The sequence below is a fragment of the Canis lupus genome, chromosome 32, assembly GCF_048164855.1.
Source record: "Canis lupus baileyi chromosome 32, mCanLup2.hap1, whole genome shotgun sequence".
Classification (NCBI taxonomy): domain Eukaryota; kingdom Metazoa; phylum Chordata; class Mammalia; order Carnivora; family Canidae; genus Canis; species Canis lupus.
The window spans coordinates 21,963,033-21,987,976 of NC_132869.1; the positions used below are offsets into that span (position 1 = coordinate 21,963,033).

The 24,944-nt window shown below is 37.5% G+C and overlaps 1 long non-coding RNA gene and 1 other non-coding gene across 2 annotated transcripts; both read right to left on the reverse strand.

Annotated features, from left to right (window-relative positions):
- Positions 1-11,169: 11,169 nt before the first annotated feature.
- Positions 11,170-24,148, reverse strand: LOC140622626 (uncharacterized). Its single transcript, XR_012022325.1, has 2 exons — positions 23,905-24,148; positions 11,170-11,390 (listed from the first exon to the last, which is right to left on the reverse strand). It is a non-coding gene; the product is annotated as an uncharacterized lncRNA (long non-coding RNA).
- On the reverse strand, positions 11,472-11,576 carry LOC140623389 (U6 spliceosomal RNA). Its single transcript, XR_012023012.1, has one exon. It is a non-coding gene; the product is annotated as a U6 spliceosomal RNA (small nuclear RNA).
- Positions 24,149-24,944: the final 796 nt, after the last annotated feature.

Genomic DNA, 24,944 nt, shown 5'->3' on the forward strand with positions numbered 1-24,944 from the left:
AATAGTGAAAGGGATCATAAGGGAAAGGAAGGGAACTGAGTTGGAAAAATTAGAGAGGGAGACAAACCATGAGAGACTTCTGATTCTTGGAAACCAACAAAGGGTTATGTAACGGGAGGTGGATGGGGATGGGGTAACTGGGTGACAGGCACTGAGGAGAGTGTGTGATGGGATGAGCACTGGGTATTATACTATATGTTGGCAAATTGAATTTAAATTAAAAAATTGCAAAAAAAAGTAAAAAAATGGAACAGGAGTTAGAGAGATTTTCTGCTGTGATTTTTAAAAAATTTTTTCAATTCTAGTAGAGTTAACATACAGTGTTATATTAGTTTCAGGTGTACAATATAGTAATTCAACAATTCTATACATTATTCAGTGCTCATCAAGATAAGTGTACTTTTAATTCCCTTCACTTATTTCACCAATCCCCCTAACTACTTCCCCTCTGATAAGCATCAGTTTGTTCTCTGTAGTTAAGAGTCTGTTTTTTGGTTTGTCTCTTTTTTTCTTTGTTCATTAGTTTCATTTCTTAAATCCCACATATCAGTGAAATCATGTGCAATTTTTTCCTCTTAACTGACTTATTTCACGTAGCGTTATATACTTAGGATCCATCCATGTCATTGCAAATAGCAAGGTTTCATTCTTTATTGCTGAGTAATATTCCACTTTGTAATATTCCATTATATATATATATATATATTATATATATATACCATATCTTCCTTATAATTCATCCATTAATGGATACTTGGACTGCTTCCATAATTTGGCTATTGAAAATAATGCTGCAATAAACATAGGGGGCATATATCTTTTTGAATTAGTATTTTTGTATTCTTTGGTTAAATGCCCAGTTTGGAATTACAGGATCTATTTTTAAATTAAATTTTATTAAATTTTTATTTTTTTGAGGAACTTCTGTACTATTTTCCACAGTGGCTTCTCTAGTTTGCATTCCCACTAATAGTGTATGAGGATTCCTTTTTCTCCACATTTTTGCCAACTCTTGTTGTTTCTTGTGTTTTTAATTTCAGCCATTCTGATAACTGTGAGGTGATATCTCATTGTGGTTTTGATTTGCATTTCCATGATGATGAGTGATATTGAGCACCTTTTCATGTGTCTGTTGACCATCTGTATGTCTTTTTTTTGTAGAAATGTCTGTTTATGTCTTTGCTCATTTTGTAATCAGATTGTTTTTTGGATGTTGGGTTTTATAAGTTCTTTATATATTTTGGATACTAACCATTTTTTCAGATATGTTATTTGCAAATATCTTCTCCCATTCTGTAGGTTGCCTTTTAATTTTGTTGGTTGTTGTCTTTGCTGTGCAGGAGCTTTTTATTTTGATTTAGTCCCAATTGCTTATTTTTGCTTTTTTTTTTTATTTATTTATTTTATTTATTTTTTTTATTTTTATTTTTTTTTATTTTTGCTTTTATTTCCCTTGTCTCAGGGGACCTATCTATAAAAATGTTCCTATGGCCAATATCAGGGTCATAACCACCTGTGCTCTCTTCTAGGATGTCTGTGGTTTTAGGCCTCACATTTAGGCCTTTAATCAACTTTGAGTTTATTTTTGTGTATGGTGTAAGAAAGTAGTCCAGTTTCATTCTTTTGCATGTAGCTGTCCAGCTTTCTTAACACCATTTGTTGAAGAGATGGTCTTTTCCCATTGCATTTTCTTGCCTCCTTTGTTGAAGATTAATTGACCATATAATTGTGGGGTTTTTTTTGGGTTTTCTATTCTGTTCTATTGATCTGTTTGTCTATTTTTATGTCACTGCCACACAGCTTTGATTACTATAGCTTTGTAATATAACTTGAAGTCTGAAATTGCTTCTCTTTTCTGAAGTCAGCTTTGCTTCTCTTTTTCAAGATTGGTTTGGCTATTCGGGATCTTTTTTGACTCCATACAAATTTTAGAATTGTTTGTTCTAGTTCTATGAAAAATGCTGTTATATTTTGATAGGGATTGCATTGAATATATAGATTGCTTTGGGTAATATAGACATTCTAACAATATTTGTTCTTCCAATCCATGAGCATGGAATGTCTTTCCATTTCTTTTTGTCTACTTCAGTTTCTTTCATCAGTGTTTTATAGTTCTCAGAGTCTAAATCTTTTACTTCTTTGTTATGTTTATCCCTAGGTACTTTATTATTTTTGGTGCAATTTAAATGGGATTGTTTTCTGAATTTCTTTTTCTGCTGCTTCATTAGTATATAGAAATTTATTTTTCTGCTGCTATTAGTATATAGAAAAGCAACAGATTTTTGTAGATTGATTTTGTATCCTGAGACTTTACTGAGTTTATTTGTCAGTTCTACTAGTTTTTTGGTGAAGTCTTTAGGGTTTTCTATATATGCCCATATCATCTGCAAATAGTGAAAGTTTTAATTCTTCCTTACCAATTTGAAGATATTATTTATTTGAGAGAGAGAGAAAGAGAGAGAGAATGAGCAGGAGCTGGGGGAGGGAGAAGCAGATTCCCCCATGAACAGGGAGACTGACACAGGGCTCAGTCCCAGAACTCTGTGATCATGACCTGTGCCAAAGGTAGACCCTTAACCACCTGAGCTACCTAGGCACCTTATTCTTCCTTACCAATTTAGATGCCTCTTACTTCTTTTTCTTGTCTGATTGCTGTGGTTAGGACTTTCAGTACAATGTTGAAAAAAGTGATGAGAGTGGACTTCCTTGTCTTGTTCCTTATCCTAGGGAGAAAGATCTCAAATTTTCACCATTGAGGATAATATTAGCTGTGGGTTTTTCATAGATGGCCTTTATTATATTGAAGTATATTCTCTCTAAATCTACTATGTCGAGGGTTTCTATCATGAATGGTTGTTGTACTTTGTGAAGTGCTTTTTCTGCATCTATTGAAATTCCTTTCTATCCTTTCTCTTGTTGATGTGATTATCATGGTGATTGATTTGTGAGTATTGAATCACCCTTGCATCCCAGGAATAAGTCCCATTTGATCATGGTGAATGATTTTTAAAAAAATTGTATTGTATTTAGTTTGCTAATATTTTGTTGATGAAGTTCTCTTTATTCTTCATAGTTCTCTTTTTTGTCTTGTCTTTATCTGGTTTTGGTATCTGGTTAATGCTGGCTTTGTAGAATGAATTTGGAAGCTTTCCTTCCTCTTTGTTTTTTAGAATAATTTGAGAAGAATAGGTATTAACTTTTTTTTTGAATACTTGGTAGAATTCACCTGTGAAGCCATCTGATCCTGGACTTTTGTTTGTTGGCAGTGTTTTGATGTTTTGATTACTGATCCAATTTCATTGCTGGTAGTTTGTTCAAATTTTGTATTTCTTTCTGCTTCACTTTTGGTAGATTATGTTTCTAGGAATTAAATCATTTCTTCTAGGTTGTCCAATTTGTTGGCATACAATTTTTCTTAATATTCTCTTATAACCCTTGGTATTTCTGTGGTATTGGTTGTTATTTCTTCTTTTTCATTTCATTGAATTTCTTTAGGTATCCCCCTCCATCTCTCTCTTTAATTTTTTTTTTTTATTTTTGATGAGTCTGGCTAAAGGTTTATCAATTTTGTTGATCTTTTTGAAGAACCAGCTCCTAGTTTCACGGATTTTTTTTTTGTCTATATTTTGTTTAGTTCTGCTTTATTATTTACTTTTTCTGCTGGTTTTGAGTTTTGTTTATTATTTTTCTAGCTCCTTTTGGTGTAAGGTTAATTTTTTTATGTGAAAATTTTCATGCAGATAGGCCTGTACTTCCCTCTTTAGAACAGCTTTTGCTGCCACCCAAAGATTTTGGACCTATGTGTTTTCATTTTCATTTGTCAACCTGCATTTTTTGATTTCATCTTTGATTTCTTGGTTGACTCATTCGTGTATTATTTTATTTTAATTTATTTAAAAATTATTTTATTTATTTGAGAGAGAGAGAGACAGAGAGAGAGACAGAGATAGTGAGAGAGCACATGTGGAGAGGAGAGGGAGAAGCAGGCTCCCTATTGAGCAGGGAGCCTGATGCATGGCTTAATCCCAGGACCATGGGATCATGACCTGAGCTGAAGGCAGATGCTTAACCAACTGAGCCACCAGGCACCCCGACATTCAGATCAAGTATGTTATTTAACCTCCTTGTATTTGTGTTCTTTCCAGATTTTTTCTTGTGGTTAATATCTAGTTTTATGGTGGTGTGGTCATAAAGATGCATGTTATGACTTTGATCTTTTTGAATTTGTTGAGACTTGTTTTGTCCAGACATTCTGGAGAATGTTCCTTGTGCATTTGAAAGAATGTGTATTCTTTGCTGTTTTAGGATGGAATGTTCTGAACATATCTGTTAGATCCATCTGGTCCAATGTGTCATTCAAGACCATTGTTTACTTGTTAATTTTTTATTTGGATGACCTTTCCACTGATGTAAGTGGAGTGTTAAATTTTGTTTATTTTTAAAATTTATATTTATTTAATTAATTTAAATTTAATTAACATATAATCTATTACTAGTTTCAGAGGTAGAGGTCAGTGATTCATCAGTCTTATATAATACCTAGTGTTCATTAAAGTCCCCTATTATTATTGTATTATTATTGATTACTTCCTTTATGTTTATTATTAGGCACTTTATGTATTTGGTGTGCATCATGTTTTAGGTATACGGTATCATACTTTACATCCTTCTATTTTGTGAATCCTTTGACTACCTTTTATAGATATACTTATTTTACTGTTCTTGTGCTTCCTACTTTTCTTACTCCTACTTCTGGCCTTTTTTTTCCCCACTCACAGAGTCCCCTTTAACATTTCTTGTAGACCTGGTTTAGTTATGATGATTTCCTTTAACTTTTGTTTGGGAAATCTTTATCTTTCCTTCTATTCTGAATGATTGCCTCACAGGATAAAGTAATCTTAGTTTAAGGTTTTTTTTCAGTACTTTGAATATATCAGCCACTTTATTCTGGCATGCAAAATTTCTGCTGAAAAATTAGCTGATAAGTTGTATAGTGTTTCCTTTGTATGTGACTGTTTTCTCTTGCTACTTTTAAAATTCTGTCTATCAATATTTCTGTCACTTTATTTAATATGTGTCTTGGTATGGACATATTTGCATTGATTTTGTCTCTCTGTACTTCCTGGATCTGGATTTCTGTTTCCTTCCACAGATTTCAGTTTTCAGCTATTATTTCTTTAAATAAATTTTCTGCCTCCTTCTCTCTCTCTTATCCTGGGATCCCTATAACATGAATAGTATTATTACTTGATGGTATCACTGTGTTCACTAAATCTATTTTCATTTATTATTATTATTTTCTTTTTCCTGTTCAGCTTGATTGCTTTGCATTACTCTGTTCTCTGAGTTGTTGATCTGCTTTCTGCTTCTTGTAGCCTACTATTTATTCTTTCTAGTGTATTTTTTAAAATGGAAAATAATTACAATTTTTAATTTTTTTTTAAATTTAAGGAAACAGCTAAAATTTGGAAAACAATGTCAGGTAAGTTATATTTTGGAAAACAATACTGTGTAAGATGCAAGGGTAAGAAAAGAATAAAAAAATTATTATTCACAGACAAATACTTGTGTGCATAGAATCTTAGTATATTTTTTATTTCATTGATTATGTTCTTCATTTCCAATTGGTTCTTTTTAATGCTAAAAAGCTCTTTTTTTTTTGAGAATCTTACTGAGGTTCTCCATTCTTTTCTCAAGTCCAGTAACTGTATTTATGACTTGTTTAAAATTCTCTAGTAGGCATATTACTTATCTACATTTCATTTAGCTCTCTTGCTTCATTTTTGTCCTATTTGTTCATTCTGAGTGTATTTCTTTGTCCCTCATTTTGTCTAACTTTCTGTGTGTGTTTCTATGTGTTAGGAAAATCAGCTACATCTCCTGCTCTTGAAAGTAGTGACCTTATGAAGAAGAGGTCTGGTGGTGGCTGCCCTGCAGTGCAATGTCTCCTGTTCACCAGGACCTGGCACTTCAGAGGTGTCTTTTGTGAGTGTTGTGTGTGTTGTATATGCCCTATTGTTGTGGCTGAGTCATGTTAGCCTTCAGTCCAGTCATCTGCAACGCTTTCTTTGTCTGGTATGGTCAGGGTTTGGTCCCTGTGTTGTTATTGAGCCTGTTTGGGGCTTCTTTGGGCTCAAGTTGAGTCATACTAGATGTTTGCCAGAGATGCAGGAACACAAAATTACTGGGCATGCTTCCTATGTTGTCCCCTGAGAACCTTTCATTGGTGGATGGACCTGCAGTCAGACGCATGTCTACCCCTAGCTCACTGATGAGTCATAGTTAGACTGGTATGTGTAGTTTTCTTCCCTTCCTCCCAGGGATGGAGTAACTTTTAGAGTGGTCTGGCGTTTGTCACGACTGCTTGCACGCTGCCAGGCTGTGACACCACTTTGGATGGGCTCCAGCCAACAGCTTATTGGAGGAGGTTTGTCCACAGGAGAATGTGGGGTAGGGCAGGTGGTGTTTTTGCTGTGATTTTTTTTTTTTTTTGATGATGACATATTTAAGGATGAGGCCCTCATATATTCATTTAATCAACCAGTCAGTCAACTAACACTTGAATGTCTACTATATATAAAGCACAGAGCCAGGAAACTGAGAGTACAAGGAAGGCAAGACCCAGACTGAGCTGGTAAAACTCTATACTAGAAGTTGTGGCATGCACACAAATTTTGACCATGGGAATAGAAAGTGTTAGGAATGTCTGGAGGGTAGAGGAGAGGTTAAAATAAGCATGTAATTTTTAAAAAGATTTTATTTATTTATTCATGAGAGACACAGAGAGAATGAGAAGCAGAGACACAGGCATAGGGAGAAGCAGACTCCATGCAGGGAGCCATCATGGGACTTGATCCCGAGTCTCCAGGATCATACCCTGGGCCAAAGGCAGGCGCTAAACTGCTGAGACACCTGGGCTGCCCATAATCAACACGTAATTGACTCATAGTAGAATTAGTAATTATTTAAAATACTTATTGCTCATGAGAAAACCAGGAATATGGCCAGTGGGTGAAGGTATCTGGGTTAAACTTACTTAAACTTAGCTCAGATCTCATTCTTGTTTCATTTCATAAACTAAATGAAGGTTCATGGATTGTCCCAATTTCCCATGGCTTTTGTTTGTTGTTTGGGATCCTTCTGAAGTCATTAGTTTTCAACAGCTATTGATGGCTTGCCATACTTCTTTCTCAAAGGAAGGTTTCTTTCTAGTGGATGCTTTTACCATGGATATCCCATTCAGTGAAGCCTCTAAAGTATAGAACTTATGGACAGGCTGGGGTTTTACACAGAGACTAACTTACATGTGTTTGAAGACTCTGTCCTGGCCTACTCCAGTGACACATACTTTCCGCATGAACTGCCAAAGAATTGGATTAAACCTTTCTCTTGGCCCTCATTCTTAATAGCATTTGTCTGGACTTCTCCTGCAATCTCACCACAAAATAACAAAAATATTGACAAAAATAATGGAAAAGATGGCAATTACCCTGCAACTAACCCCTCCCTACCTTAGGTTGTCACCACAGCAGATAAAGCCTATTTTATGGGAGACCAAACACTGCTACAATTCCTAAAGTAAAGTTTATTTGCACAGAAAAATAAAGGCAACTTTTTATTTGTCACCCTGCTGAGAAGAAATATGATTCCTGTCCTCTTGCTTCATATTAGCCTTCCTTTTTCCTGCACATTTTCATCCCCTGGTATCTGATCATTTTATAGAAAGGAGGATTTCTGCTTTTGACCTTACCTCTTTCTGTTGTAACATTCCAATTTTCAAATGGTCAGTCACCATTTGCCATTATTTTTGCAAAGGGGCATGTTCTGAAGCTTAAGCATACAAGATTCTGGGCCATTTAAAAAAAAATGCTTGCTAGGTTTCCCATGTGATAGTGGCTCCTCATGAAAGCTATTCTTTCATGCAGCAGCAGCACCAGCATTGATCAGTGGGAAAGTTCAAGGCGGCAACTCATCAAGCATGGCTTCAATACCAGATTCCAGACAAGGTCTGCAATAAATAAGAGCAGTAACAAAGAATCATATTTCCTTCTCGCACAGAAAATCAGCAATGGCATAGTTCTAAATTTCAGGGTTCAGGCATGGTGTCTTCTCTCTGCACGGCAATTTGAAAGCAGGATGGCTTTCCTCTCTGAGAAGTTACATCAACATGCATTTTAACTGTCCTTTCCTTAGAAACTGAACCATAGTGTAATTTTGAATTTTGCAGGTTGATTGGGGGTTTTTCAGCTTGGGCATTGATTATCATTTGGGTTGTTCAAATAGAACCTATACTGTAAAAAACACATGTTTAGATTTTCTCACATTTGTTTTAATTGACTCATCTCCCTTTCCCTTTTAACCTCTCCCCCTCCAATAATAGTGTGGAGTTTTCCATGTGATTGTACAAAAAGAACAACCTTTTGCTCTAAGTAGGTAAGGAAAATTTTTTTCTTCAAATGGCAGTGTGATAAAAAAATATACACCCTATGAGTCCCTTATGGATTATTGCTATTGATTTCTTTGCTTGAAACGTGGAAATGTTACCAGATGGGGTGTTAGGAGTAGGTGTGTGGGTGCAAATGCAGTTTATTGCTTGTTGACTAAAAATCAGTGAAAACCTTCACCATTTGTGTCTTGTGTTATATGTAAAGGTGAATTTTAATCCCAAACCAGTCCTTATATAAAGCTTCATGCAGTGCAATAAGCAACATTTTTAGAATAAATTTATATTTGAAAGAAGTAAGTTTTATGGTAGACTCAACACACATAAAGATTTCAAGCATTTGTTTTCTCTGGCTTATTGAAATACTGTTGTTGTTTTAAGTTAATTTGATCAATGAAATTTGCTTATCACAGCCAGATTTCTGTTGTGTTTGTTTTCATCTCTATACCCTCCCCAGGCTGCCCCTTTGAGCTTCTCTGGTCTCCTGCTCAGGGAAGTGTGAATCGAATTGCCGTAGGTTTCTGGAAGCTAGGTGCCTGTGTGTGCAGCATGCGGACGGACACTGAGCCCAACCCTCAGGGATCCACCCATTAGGAAAAAAAGGCTGACCTTCTGTCACTTTCTTTCTCCTCCCTTTTAATGATTCCTTCTCTATCCTTTTGCGAAGATCTTTCTAGCCCTTTGACCCCTGTTAGAAGAGGATGGCTTAAACAGCTAAAAGTACCCTCAGTCTCAAGGCTTGCCAAGGAAAGCTCAAGAGGCCTTTTAGGAAATGCCAAAAGACAGAGGCCTCAGTTTTCAGTGCAGCCAGAAGGCAAATCCCATCCCGACACCATTTCCCTCCTCATTTATTTTATAGAAGCAATCCTGCCTCCTACCCTCACTTGTCAGTGCCACCAGAATCGACACATTCGGAGAGCAGCTGACTTTTAATGATAGCCCTTGGACTGTGTGAGAGCTATTGTGCAATTTGAAAAAGAGCACGCGAAATGTGTGTCTGAGGTGGGTCACTGGGCTGCTACTCCATGGGATCTAGGCCAGCTCTAGTTTTCATGGAATAACAACAACTGCTGGGTAGGTTGCTGCCCACCCAAAATGGTGAGATGCTGAATGCAGGATTTTTGAAAGGGGAGCAATTGTTGTCCCCAGGGCCTTCTTGTGCTTTGTGATGTGACTTTGAGTCATAAAATTGAAATGGAAGCTAACGCTGAATAGTGTGGCGTTTTCAAGTGGTAGGCATTATTCCATGTAATATACTATGATATGTATATTCAGAAATTTAATTCACACTACAATGGTGAAGGTATGAACTGTAAAACTGAGGAAAAGAGAAGACAAGTGCAGTGTGACCATAAGAAGCTTTGTATTGGAAGTTCAGTTCTGCCATTCGTTAGCTCTTTGACTTGGGTAAATTGATGAACCTTTCTGAGCCGAAATGTTCTCATCTGTAAAATGGGGATTGTTAATTCCGCTTCCAGGATTATCATGAGATTTAATGGGAATGCAGTAGAGTTCTGGCATCTCCTCCTTTGTCACACCCCTGACTCTTTTCCAGGTGCCTATCTTCCAGAGGTACTGACAGAGAACAGCAAAATCCTAATGAATTTTAGGCACTATGCCCAAAGAAAAGAGTGATTCTCAAAGAGATAGTTACTTTCCTTCTTCTGGGAGAAGCTATACATAATCTTTTATCTGTGTCACAGAAAGGAATCCAAACCCAATAGTATCAGTCAATTACAGTTGAGTTGGGAGTGGCTAAAAGGATTAGGTATTTGACCCCATATTATAAGAATTTGCTGCCATTTCTACTGCAGGGAAGGGAAGAATAAAAGTAGGATTTAAAGGTTCATGTTCTCACTCCAATTAACCAAATGACCCCTTCCCCAGTTCTCTTTATCTTTGGTATGTACATACATGTGTGAATGCATACTTTCCTATACAGGATACACTCATATGCTTTCTGCAATCATGATATACTTGAAAGTAATAGGAACTAAAGGGCTTAAAATATTTTCCCTGATCACAAAAGGAATGCATGTTTATTCTATAGGCTTTGGAAATATAAAAATATAAAGAAGAAACTAATTTCCTCACCTAGCCCACAGAAATAACCATTCTATAACATATTTTGGGGACTCCAAGTTTTTTCTGTGTACACACAGACACACACATAAACACACTGTGATGATAGCGTATAGACTTTTTTTTTTTTTTTTTAAAGTAGGCTCTATACCCAACATGGGGCCTGAACTCATGACCCTGAGATCAAGAGTCATGTGACCTACTGACTGAGCAAGCCGGACACCCCTACTCTTTTCTCTTAATATTATATGTTGAACATTTCTCCTTATCATTAATGTATTGGTTACTTATTGATGTGTAAAGCCAACACAAAACCTAATGGCGTAAAACAACAGAATAATTTTATTATTATTTTCATGGTTCTAGAGTTATCTAGGCTCAGCCAAGCAGTTCTTATGAAGGGTATTTTGTGCAGTTGTAGTCAGGAGCTGGCTTGGGCTAATTATCTGAAGTTTGCTTACTCAGATTTTTGGTATGTGGGCTAGAAACAACTGGCGGCTGGAACAACTGGTTTCTTGGGCATTTCTCCCAGGCTCTAATGTGTTCTCTCCTGCATGGTGGCTTCAGGGTAACCATGCTTCCTACATTGCAGCTCAGGGTTCTACGAGTAAATGTCCATAAAGAAAGGCCAGGTTTACACTAACTCGCCTTACAACAATTTTTATTTTTATTTATTATTTTTATTTTTATTTTTTAAAGATTTTATTTATGTATGAATGAGAGACACACAGAGAGAGGCAGAGACATAGGCAGAGGGAGAAGCAGGCCCCCCCAGAAGGAGCCTGATGTGGGACTTGATCCGGAATCCCGGGATCACGCCCTGAGCCAAAGGCAGACGTTCAATGGATGAGCCACCCAGGTGTCCCTTTAAAACAATTTAAAAAATTTAATTTCAGTATAGTTACGTAATATTATTTTCAGGTATACAATATAATGACTCGACAATAAAAATATAGAACACTTCATGAATTTGTGTCATCCATGTGCAGGGGCCATTCTAATTTTTTCTGTATTGTTCCAGTATTAGTATATGTGCTGCCAAAGTGAGCACTAACTCACCTTTTATTTTTTTATTATTTTTTTAAGATTTTATTTATCCATCCATAGACACAGAGAGAGAGAGGCAGAGACACAGACAGAGGGAGAAGCAGGCTCCACGCAGGGAGCCCGACGTGGGACTCCATCCCGGGTCTCCAGGATCACACCCCAGGCTGCAGGCAGCGCCAAACCGCTGCGCCACCGGGGCTGCCCTAACTCACCATTTATAACTTAGTTTTGGAAGTCACACAGCCTTCCTTCTGCCACATGCTTGTCACCAAGGCAGACACAAAAGCCTACCCCAAAGCCCACAGAAGCTCTCCCCTTGAGATATAGACCTCTTGAATGGTTTGTTAGTTTCTTATCAGTGATGTTACAAATTTAAAACAACACAGGTTTATTGTCTTACAGTTTTGGAGGTCAGAATTCTGAATGGGTTTCACTGGGCCAGAATCAAGGTATCCTATCAGGGTCTAGGGGACAATCCATTTCCTTGTCTTTTCTAGCTTTGGGAGGTTGCCTGCCCTCCTTGGCTCATGAATCCTCTATCTTTAAGGCCAGCATTGAAGCATCTTCAACTGTCTCTGGCTGTGACCCTCTGTGCTTATCATTACTTTTTTTCCCTTCTGACTCTGATTCTCCTGCCTCCCTCTTAAAAGGACCTGTGTTGATTACATTGGGCTCACCTGTATATACTCACAAGTATATACTTGTATATACACAAGTATATACTCACAAATACCAGGGATTGGGATGTGGACATCTTTGGGAGGCCATTATTCAGCTTACCACAGTGGGAAATGGCAAGGGTCTGGAAGAGCATATGCAACCAGAAATATTGTTGCAGTAATTTTTTGAAAATACAATCTTCTACAATTAATTTCAGTTGCATGGTATATTACTGTATGATTGTCACTATTTACTTAGCTTTTCTTTATTGTTAAGCATTTAGGGTGTTTCTAATATAAAAAGCCTACAAAGAACAAACATCACTATGAATAAACATTTGTGTAAATCTCTGATGATTTTTTTAGGTTAAATTCCTAAAGATGAAATTTTTATATAAAAAATAAGAATATATATAAACTGCCAAACTACGTTCCAGAAAGGGGTCACCAGTTTTCCAGCAGTAGTATCAAGTGTTTATTTTTCTGCATTCTCCTCACCATTGAGTATAATAATTTAAAAAAAAATTTTGCAAAGCTATAGGCAGAAAACATCGTCTTGCTTTCATATGTATATTCTTATTGGTGAAGTATTCATATTTTTTATTCATGATTTCTTATTTTCTTTTTTGTTCATTGGCTATTCATGATTTCATTTATTTTTGTATACAGGATATTTATATTTTTCTTATTGATTTGTAGGAGCTCTTTATATATAAGATATGTCAAAACTTTTTCATCATTTAATGCAAATAATAGTTACAGTTTTATATTTTATAAAATAAAGTATTATTTCCTTTGTTGTTTCTTCCTTTCTTTTTTATGATTAAATATTCCTTCCCTTACCTATGTCAGGTAAGTATTCACCCACATTTTCTTCTTGTTGCTTTATGATTTAATTTTATAATTCTGACTGTTTAAGTGGTATATTTATATATATGTTATATATGTGTTATTTTACCTAACAGTGTAAAGAGGTAGATAGAGAAAGAGAGGAGTACAAGTAGTTGATTTGATTTTATTAGAAATAAATGGCTAACCTATTTACTGTCTATCTGATTCAGTCAATTCCCAATTATCTATGGTAAATTGGAGCTAGGAAGAACAAGGGTAAAATATACATCCACTGATAATCCCCCAACCACATTTCATGACATGTCTGTGCTTGGAAACACTCTAATGGCATTACACTTTGAGGGCATAGCACTTTAGGTATCTCTCCATGGTCACATCACGGAGATCAGTGATCCTGTGGTCTATTTGGGTGACCTTGTTTCTATGACAGGGAAAAAAAAACATCCTCTCATATGATATGCAAACAAGCTGCTTTTCTCCTGAGGAACTGTGACTGATGGTGTGTCAGGTGTAGTCCTTGGCTTACAGGCCTAATCTCTAATCATTAGAGATTGATTCCTATAGGATAAGTTCTTGTCTCTATGGGAATTCCTTTAGGAGCACCCCAAACAACACCATATATGCTATGAGTAATCATTGGAACTGTAGACTGAGTGTATCAAAAGTGGACGAAGGGATATCCTCTTTTTCTAGAGGGTGAAACAAAGCATGCTCAGATCACTAGGGAGGATGTGATGGAATGGGGTAACACAGAATGGTTATGGGGTGGCCAGAGGAAGGGGGTGAGCAGATACCTGTTTCAGGTGGGATGTTGGGGGCTGAGTCAGACTACAGACAATGGTGTGGCAGAGTGAAAAAAAGAGAAGATATTATATGCTGAGTATTCATAGCTTTCTTCCTCTTCATCTCCCCCACCACTCTCAAGTTGGCCAATTTCTTTTTGGTTTCTGTTATGCAGAATAATAATAATGGGTAAATACATATTTTTTAAATCCCACTGTGTACTGGGCATTGTGTTGGGGATATAGCAGGAAACAAAATGGATAACACTCCTACCTTTATGGAGATTGCACTCTAGAGAGGGAATATGCAAGGTAAAGGAGGAAAATATATGTCAGATGGTGTTAAGTGCTGAGGAAGTAGAGAAAACAGGGAAGGAAGATGGAGGTAACAAGTGTGTGATAAGAACATCCAGTTTTACCTGGGGTGGCCTGAGAAGGCCTCCCAGTGGAGGTGGCATTTGAGCAAAGGCCTAAAAGAGAGGCAAGAGTAAACCAGGTACACATCTAGATAAAGAGCCTTTCGGAGCAGAGATAACAGTCAGGCTAAGACTCTGAGCCTGGAGGTACCTGGCTCATTGAATGGGCCCTTGATCACTGATAGAATGAAAGCAGAGAAGGAAGGAAAGATTAAAAAAAAAAAAAAAAAGAGTCAGTAGGGACTGGATACCCATGAATTTTGGGGAGAGTTTTGGGTGAAAGAAAGCAATTTTAGGGACAGCTGCCATGTTTGTGGGAAGAAAATGTTGGAGATTTTAAAAGAAGAAAAAAGGGATTTTAAAAACTTTTGCTGGATGTTATGGGTGGATCTTTGGGTGATTTCACGGAATATTTGTTGTATCATGCAGGACTGGGTACAAGTTGCCTGAGCATTTTATGGAATACGTGAAGTAATCTAGGAATTTATTATTGTGATAGACAGCCATTGTTGTTGAACCAGCAGAGATTATAGTCAGGAGAGCTAGGGGTATGTATAAATATAAGGTAAAAGTGTGGTGATAGGAAAGGTAGCAAGAAAACTATAGTAGGGGAGAATTAGGATAAATGAGGTAGAAAGTGCTACGTCATTTAAGAAGTTATTCCAGTGATGGGCTTCCTTTCAGAATGGTCTAGTGGTGCTTGGTCTTGGTTGAAGGAAGCCTAAGTTGTTTTAAGCTGCTGAGCTGGCTGGTTATAGAGGAAGGTTTGGGGGATAGGTATCTAGGTGTTCAGGCCTGGCAAGGTGGGGCAGTTAGATGCCAAGGAGTATGTAAAAGAAGAGGTCCTCAAAAGGATCTAGGAAGGCACTGCTTCCAGATTGGCTTCATTTAACTAAGTGCCATCTAACTGGCATGCCTGTCTAGAATAACAATCCTGCCTTTAGTGCTTATCACAGTGTTTAGTGCCAAGTGAGTGTTCAATAAGTATTTTTTGAATAATGAAATGACTGTATTTGGTGGACTAACTTCCATGTGTTGTTCCTTCCTTTAGGCATTTCTTGGTCCTAGTTTATAAACATGTCTCTTTAGTCTGTTGTTGCCTATCATCTCTGTGACAGTGTTTTCTTATATTTTCTCTTCTATTACTTGGAAGGTATTAGATGAATGAAAAGAATGTAAACTTTGGAAAAATATAGAATTTTATTCAACTCCTAGCTCTGTACTTTGAAAAAGTGACCTTAGTTTTCTTATCTGTAAAGTACAGGTAGCATTTCTGTGGTCAATTAGATTATGGTTAAGCAAATATTCACTCTCCTCTTCCTCCTCCAACCCCCATGGGAGGAGTATACATTCTCATCCTATTGATGTTGGGCTTGGCCCTATAACTTGGTTTGGTCTTGTGGTAGGTGGAGGGTGCTTCCCTGCATTTTGATTTTGGGACTGGTTTATGATTTGTTTTGACTAAGACTTACAGAAACGGCTTTAGATATCCTTCTGCACTTCTGCTGAACTTCTTGTACTTTTAACTTTTGCTATGAGAATAATATATTTAAGTAGCCACTGTCCAAGGAGAATGAAAAACCTGAACCCAACCTTCAATTGAGTTCAGCTTATATCAGACAAACTTCAGCTGACTCACGGATTCATGAATGAGAAATAAATGTTTATTGTTTAGCTGTTACTGAGTTTTAGAGTGGTCTATTACTCAGCATTATTAGATATAACTGACTGATACAATACCTTTTTCCTTTGGATTACGTAGTGTTTTCAGAAATCTTGTAAAATGTCTACTTAAGCTTAAGTAAAACATTGTGTCTGCTTTCAAGTTAACCCAAGGAAGACTACAATTCCCTTTCTAGAACTACAGATCAACTTGGAAGGTTTGAATCCTTTCCCTCTACTGTGCCTACAATTGAAAAAGGGAAAATCATGACATCTGCTATCTATATGGCCACCAAGAACATAAAGTTCCATGGGATTTGGTGTGCCAAATCTGAAAGTTTATCAGTCTTTACTTTTCTTTAAACCTTCCCTCCTCTCCAGCTTAATCCCCTATTAGAAAACAATGGCTTTACCATCTTTGTCTTTAGGCGAAGAGGTTGCTCCTAGTAAGTGGATGGCTGCCTACTCTTTCTGATATAAACCATTCTAAAATTCTTTCAGGAAGGATCTGTATCTTCTTTGGATACATAATTACAGAATATGGTGAAGATAATTTAAAAACAAAGTTTTAGAACAGACACCTGAAAGTGTCATTTACCTGCAGTGATGCTGCAGGTAAACAGCATCTGAAAGTATCATTTACCTGCAGTAATGCTGGTTCATAGCCTTCCTGCCTGGACAATCTCTACAATAATTTTTTTTCCCCATGTTACTGTCATTTCCTCTTCCTGGGTACCAGAGCTAGGAGTACAAATTGTGCAGTTACTACTTTTGCAATACTTGTTAATACAGTTCTATTAACACTTCTAATGAATGTGCTATACCTTGCAGATTTTTGTTTTCACATCTCTATTAGTCATTTTGGGCTGTCCTAATAAAATACCACAGTTTGGGTGTCTTAAACACTAGAAATTTATTTTCTCACAGGTTTGGAGACTTGAAATTCAAGATCAAGGTGTTAGTAGGGTTGGTTTCTGGTGAGTCTCTTTTCTGGCTTACATATAGCTGACTTCTCACTGTGTCCTAACATGGCCTTTTCTTGATGGGTGGGTAGACACACACACACACACACACACACACACACACACACACACACACAGGGAAGGAGGGAGGTAGAGAAGGAAGGAGAGAGAGAGAGAGAGAGAGAGAGAGAGAGGAAAAAAATGTGCCTCTCTGGTATCTCTCCTTCTTCTTACAAGTACACCAGCCCCTTTGGATTAAAGTTATCATTTATGACTTCGTTTAGCCTTAATTACCTCCCTAAATCCCTGTCTCCAAACAATCACACTGGGAAGTAGATTTTCATCATATGAATTTTGGAGAAACTCAATTCAGTTCATAGTAATATATGAAAAGGAAAAAGATGAAAAAGAAGGAATGGAATGTGGAGTTTTGTATGGCTTAGTATACAGAGGGGCATGTCAACTCATTGTGAGGAGTCATACAAAGAGAAGGAAAGAGAAAGAGGGATGGTCAATGTAGCAACTGCCAGATTAGCTATGATTTAAAACCAAACATGGCAGAAAATCATCAGGCATGTCCTTCAGGCTACCTCTGACCTGTCAAAGTTACACATACACAGATCTCCAAATTGTTAGTGAGTTAGACCAGATAAGTGCTAAATTAAGGTTGAGGTGGTAACCATCATGATAGCCATAGTATTTGGCTAATAAGGCAAGGGAAACCAAGCAGAAAGGAACCTTAAAGAGGGAGGCAAGGGTGGAAAATTGGTTCCCTAATGTTTTGCCTGGTGACTTCTACTCATTAATGCCTCAAATCTCAATGTAAATGTCTCATCTTTAGAGAGGTCTTTCTTAACTCCTTGGGATTGGTCGAATTCTATGTCCTCACAACTGGTCTTCATGTACATCAATAGTAGTGAGATGATTTTTCATGACATTAGTGACCATCTCATCTGCACAAATGTGAACTCCACGAGGGCAGGTCGATGTGTGTTTCATTCACTATTGTATCATCCATGCTTGGTATGACGTTGGCCTAGAGAAGGTGCTCAGTAATGTATATTGAATTAATGAACACATGATTGAATGGAGAGTAAGCCTCCAGGATCTACTGAATGAATGAAGAGGAGTGAAGAGAAGTCCTTCCTCTTTTCCAGCATGTACTTATAATTCATTAGATAGAATAGCTTGTTAGCCCTCATTCTCTGCAAGTCCTTCCTCTATACTCCCTTATACCACCATTCCATTTCTAGAAGACTTCTATTCTATGAGGTCCTGGTGTTTGCCTGGCCTGCCCCTTGGAGGAAGTGCTGAACTTTCCCCCAATACTGGTAGGTACATTGCTTTTGGAAATCATATTCCCTAAATACACTAAAAGCCTTGGTAGAGTGGAAAAAGCATGAACAGTTGAGCCAGAGATGTTTGCTTGGAATTTTTTTTTTTTTTTTTTTTTTTTGCCACTTGGTGTCTCTATGAACTTGGATAAATCAAGTAATCTGTTTCTTTACCTTAACATAGGATTGCTGTGAGGATAAATGCAAGAGTAGAATGGTGCTTTGTGAACAGTAAAATCTTTAGAAATGTTTGTTATTTTAAGTGGAGGTGGTAATGAGTGCCTCCTCTGATTGACTAGAACAGGTGTGGGAAACTCTCATCCTAACACCAATATTTACTCTTTTACATGGTTTTACCATGTCAGCTAGAGGGCTGCTGATCTACAGATCTGATGAAACTACCTAATTTGGACAGTAGTGAAATCTACTGAATAATGTGGAAAGGGCATCAAATGAGGAATCACACAGATGCATTGAAGTCATTAACTCAGTTAAGATGTGACTGCCCTGAGACTGGTACCAATAATAGTCTAAATGGATGTATTAATGGCAACATAAAGAGTTTCTACATCTGAAATCTACTCATATCTTTTCTCTGAATGTATGATGACTTTATTTGGATGGCTGAAAGATTTGGTTCTTCCTTCGATAGGGGAATAACTGCTTTGGGAGTTTTGTGTGATGGAACACTCATGAGTTTTGGAATCAGAACTGCTATGTCTGAATGCTGGTTTCTTGACTCATAAGTTCTGTGATCTCCTTGAGCATCAGTTTCAGTTTCCTCATCTGTTAAAAGCAGAGAGTGATTCTTATTTTTTTGGAGGAGAGGTTTGTTATGAAGATTAGATGATATGATACATACAAACATACCCTAGGCCAGAGAGCTTGTGAGTGAGAATTTTTCTCCTCTCTTTTCTTTCTTCTTCATGAAGTACTAAATGAGTTCTAAAATATTTCTTGAGATCTCCCAAGTGTGTTTTAGACTGAGTGTTTTTAGGACTAGTGTGTAAACTTGTTCTAGCTTTACTCTGTTTGTTACTCTATTGTCAATAAATTGAAAAAATAAGGACTTTCTAAGGAATGCTGGTTTTAGTTCTGGGCTCAAACAATGAAATATTTTTACTTTCTCAGGGAGAAGAGGAGTCAGAAGGCTAATATATGGAAATAAGAGCCCCATGAATGATTCTTATCATTTAGACCAATTAATGTTCTATGATTACTATGAAACAGTCAGAACACAGCACTCAAAAATCACTGGACAGATTGGAGAAGTGCAGGTCTGGACAGAACAGAAAGGGGTTAGTGAGAGTTCATGAATGAATAGCAAGTAAATGTACTTAATTCATTTCCATGCCCAAATCCAATGTTACAAATACATTTTGCAAATTTTTTTCATTCTAAAACTAAAACATTCAGTTAAAAGGGGGGTGGCGGAATAGCCATTGTGCTTTTAATAAGCTTTGATTCATGCAGATTTTACTATTAGCCTTCAGCAGATCTAAGGAAAAAGACATATGAAGTTGCTATTAAGTTCCATCTGTTGACGGGGTTGAATGAGAATTCTGAAGGAGTCAATGAAAATTACATGCAAACATTATGGCCATTTGTTATCATTATAAAAAGTGATAATGTCATTGCTGACTTACCAAAATGATGACCTGAAAGGCCATGACATTATGACATTACATTTTATCAATAATGAAAAATTGCTGCCTTTGCATGGTGGTTGGTGAGCTCAAGAGACCATGGAAGGGGCTGCAAGCCTTTTTGTTTGTGCCAGACTGAAAATGGAAACCAGCAGTTAGAGAGCCATTAGGTAGCTAAGGAAAACATGGCATCTTTTCTTACTCTATCTGCCAGGGAAGCAGGAGGACCTATTGACCCAAGAGATTTAATATTCATTCAGTGAGAGGCTTGCTTCCAAGTTGCTTACATGGTGCTGTAGGCACCTTAATAACAAGTTTTAAGGCTTGTGGAAAAATGTATTATCCAAAGAAGCTATGATGTGTGGGCATCAACAGAGATTGTGCCTTTTTGGGTAGGGATGCTGGGACCTAGCGGATGGGCTTTCATTCCAGAAATCAGGAAAGCTGATATTAAGACATCAAACTTATTAGCTTGTTGTTCTTAGATGGGAACTAGGAAATAGATTTCATGGCTGCTGAAGAAGTTTGTGCAGTTTTATTCAAGCTTTAGAGGATATAATGAGGACGAAAGAGTGATCCCACATTATTAAAAACATTACATAGCATAGCTGTGTTCTTCTGACCAAGAGGGGGTGGTAAATCTGGTACCTGTAGATGAGCTAAGAAAATTTGAGCCCATATGCCATGGCTGACTGGTCCACAAAAGCTTTGGCTTCCAAAGCCTGCCTAGTAAATCATGCAGAGTTTGAGACTTTTGTGAGTCTGAGGAAAGATAATTTTCGCAAAATATGAGGAAGGGGCGATGTGGTAGCTTGTCTAGCCTGTTCTTTCTCCTCACATTTATTTTTATCAGAGAGCTATAAAGAGTGGGCCACATGTATAAAATACCAAGTCTAGGCTCTAATATAAAAACTTGAAGGGAATGTAAAATCTTTAGATTTGAGGTGTAAAATAGATTTTCCTCCCTTTTCCCTTTTATGCAGGTGTTTCATAGCAGACACATAAAATACCTATTTATTTGTAGCATTTTTTCCTTTTGCACTCTATGCTTCTGCCTAGGTTTAGGGGAGTTCATATCAATATCAATTTCTTTGGAGGGAAATAAAACTGACCACCCTTGGTCTGGACTTACCCAGAGGGATCATTTCCATCTACCACCTTCGTTTTGTGCAGTTTCTAAGGGATGTATGTGTGTGTGTGTGTGTGTGTGTATCTGCATGTCTGTGTGCACTGCCTCCTCTGCTCAGCCCTGAGTACCCCAGTAGAGGCCATGTTTCTGAGCAACAGGGTTCTCTTCCCTGTTCTGATGCTGATGTGACTGCCCACATTCCTGGGGACCTTCAGCTCAGCCTGCCTAGTGAGGTTTGCCCAGTCTCACTCTGCAGTGCCAGTGGGTCTTCCCAAGGAACTTTGTGGTGGGAATCTCTTCCCAAGGCCCCTTGGCTGAACTGATATCCATTTATCCTGAAACTTCAGCTGCACTCTCACCTGCCCACCTCCCTGAGCATGATATACTGTCTGTCTCCCTCTCTTTGTCTCCTTCAATGCCTAGAATAGTGTTTGGCACATTGAGTCAGACTTGCCTGTTTTGTCTTACTTCAATCAGTTAAGGCCTTTTTCACAAGTGGAGATATGGTTATTTGGTGTAGTATAATTTCAAAGGATACAAAGATATCTTTTTTTGTAGAAGAGTGATGCCTAACGTTCAGTCTTTGACTATTAATCCCTCTGGTTTGAGATATTATTAGATGACAAATATCTTTGGGATGGATAACACATTGAATCCTTTTTTAAAATTTAATTTTCTAAATTTATTTTTAAAAGATTTTAATGTATTTATTTGAGAGAGAGAGCATGAGCAGGGGAGAGGAGTAGAGGGAGAGGGAGAAGCAGACTTGCCACTGAATAGCGAGCCCAATATGGGACTCAATCCCAGGACCCTGGATTATGACCTGAACTGAAGGCAGATGCTTAAGTGACTGAGCCACCCAGGCACCCTAACACATTAAATTCTTAATGAAGTATATTTTATTAAGAATGGGCTTGTAGGGGATCCCTGGGTGGCGCAGCAGTTTGGCGCCTGCCTTTGGCCCAGGGCACGATCCTGGAGACCCAGGATCGAATCCCACATCGGGCTCCCGGTGCATGGAGCCTGCTTCTCCCTCTGCTTATGTCTCTGCCTCTCTCTCTCTCTCTCTCTCTCTCTGTGACTATCATAAAAAAAAAAAAAAAAAGAATGGGTTTGTGGGAGAATCCTGGTGTTCCAGGACTCTTCATTCTAAGCACCAATCAATTTTCAAGTGATCTTGAAAATTCATGACATTTAGTAACTGTACATATTGCAATGGGAACTAGTCACATCCCTCTCTGGTGGTAGAGTCTAGCAGACTACCCAGAATCTTTTATCTTAAGTCATCTTTAAGAAAAAGAGCCTTTGCCATTTTGTTGTTTTCTGTTTAAAAAGGAAAAAAGAGAGAAGGGATAAAATAGCATAAGTCTAATGGGATTGTTGTGAGAATTAAATGAGTTAAAAAATGTGATCCATTTAGAATAAGGCCAGATAAATATTTAATGTGTGTGAAATATTGTGATAATCCTCTCCTTGTTCCTTTATAACTCTTGTTGTTTACTACTATTCTATTTGAAGAAATTACTGCCACATATTTTGCAAATTTGTTACTAGATTTATGCATTTGGAGAGTCAAGATTTGAGGTGGACCCAAATCTTCTCAATAGTAACAGCGTGAATTCTGATCAGCTGGCTAGTGGGGAGGACAGGGCAGTCTGAATGCCTGGGAGCTGACGTGAAGGATAGAATGTATGTTACTTGAAAGGGGAGATAGATACTGAAATGGGCCATGAAATGGGAGGGTGTGTTTGTGCTGAAGATAAATTTTGCTGGAGTAAGGTAGTATTCCCACCTTTTTAGCAAGAGTTCAACTGATCATTTTCTATCAGCAAATATAATTTTGGCAGAAGGAAGTTATCAGATGAGAGGTATGTGGGAAACCAAGCACACAATCCAGGAGTTTAGGCTAATATATTTAGAGTGTGGGCCCAAAGAATAGGAGATTTTCCTACACAGTACAGTTAATGGTTGTAAGGATGTCCTTTCATATCCCTAGAATTCTTTTAGTGAGTTTAGGATGGCTTGCTTCCTGATGGGAGCAAAAATCCCAGGACATGTGCCAAGATGTATTACTTAATGTTCTCTGTTTCTCAAAGGTTCAGTAAGCAAAAGGGGTTATTCCGAGGAAGCTGCTGGGATGATGACAGGAACAAACACCTCGATGTATAAATTTGAGACCTTTAACCTCTCAGCTGTCAAATTTCAATATTTCTGGTCACAATGTTAAATGCACTCTAGTATCCATTTCAGAGAGCTCTGATGGAAAAATCAAAGTTTGCTTTTATTATTTACACACTGTTAGTAAGTTGTTAAAAGAAGAATAAAGCAAGTTGACTGCCAGCCATATTTTGTATTCGTGGCTTTACAGCTTCAGCATAATAAACCAGAACCTCTATTTTCTCTGTAACTTACAATGCATGCTCCAAATGACTATTATTGCCAGCTTATATCCCCTACATTTTAAGAATGATAAATACAGCATGTTGAAGGTAAAGTTTAAAATTAGGACTATGGAAAGTAGAAAAATATGAGCTAAAACATGGCATTAAGACCTTTTCATTTAAAAGCAAATGTGTGGATGTACATGAAGGACATAGCATGTGTCTGTACACGTTCTCTCTCATTTCATCATGTGTTTAATAGTCTAAGGCAGACTACTGGAATGGAGAACTGAGAATTCATACTCTGTTATGTGGATGCACTATTGCCTTTTGGTAGCAGTGCTGTGTTTTGTTTTGTTCTATGCAGTTCTGTAGACATATTTTCCGTCATAATGACTATTCTGACAGCAGATGGGTGGGGGAAAATGGTTTGAGGAAACTATTTTCCTTTTCCACAGTAAGTAATAATTACTTGAAATGTGTGAAAATAATGGAGTGGGAAGACTTACCCAAGGATCCATCCTGGAAACTTCTTTGAAGTCTCTCGTTTCATTCTTTGTCAGTAGACTTGTGTAGAGTGGAATGGTTAAATTTTATCTGTTTAGAAATCTGTGAAGCTTAGGAATGGTTCAATTCCACAGATGATTTCAGGTGTCTTTCTGGGACTCTCTAAGCTGGATTGACCTGAGCCCCAGCAGGCTCCACATATCCATTTTACATGTATCTCTGCCCTACTGGGTACTGTACCCAAAGTGCCATGGGTAGGGCCACTGTGGGCCACTGTAGAGAGAGTCACAAAGGAAGTCACAAGGGAAGCTGTGCTTCCTGTCAGGACATGCATCATAGGCTCTGAGGAATGAGTAGTAACCATGGGACTCTTGGGCATTCTCCATTCATACATATTGGAACTCTTGCCTATTGACATATATAAGTCCATTCCCAATATTGGTAAAGTAAACTTTTAGAGCAAAAATCAATGAAGAGAATGTGTCCAAATTTGTAACAGAAATTATTCATATACGTCATCTTCTCAGAGAAATGAACAGTGATGGGATTGGTACCCAAGGAAGTACTGTGCTTTTTCAGTGCTGTTATTTTCTTTAGATGTAAATACTATCTTCTGGTAAGGACATGATCAAATCAACTCAAATCATATCCTTTCTTTTATAACATATTATAAACTTCTCAGATGATATTGCCACCTGCTTAGTGTCTAACTTCTACCACACAACTTGTCATTCATATTAGCACATGATATCCACTCTTCTTATGTTAATATTTCATGTGGACATATACAATTTCCTTGATAAGACTATAAGAAGCTTGATGGCATGGTCTGCTATGGTATCCCAAACAGTGCCCCATGTGTTTTTGGCTATCCCAAAGGACTTATGTCACCTCTTGTTTCAAATTCCTACCTGTGCTTGACTCTCTGTCCCCATTCAGTGTTTTTCATCCTGGAGCTTCTGTTTTTTTTAAAGCCTACATTGATCTTACACTGAACCAGTGTTATAACCAAACCACTATCAATAAATGTATGATAAGTCAT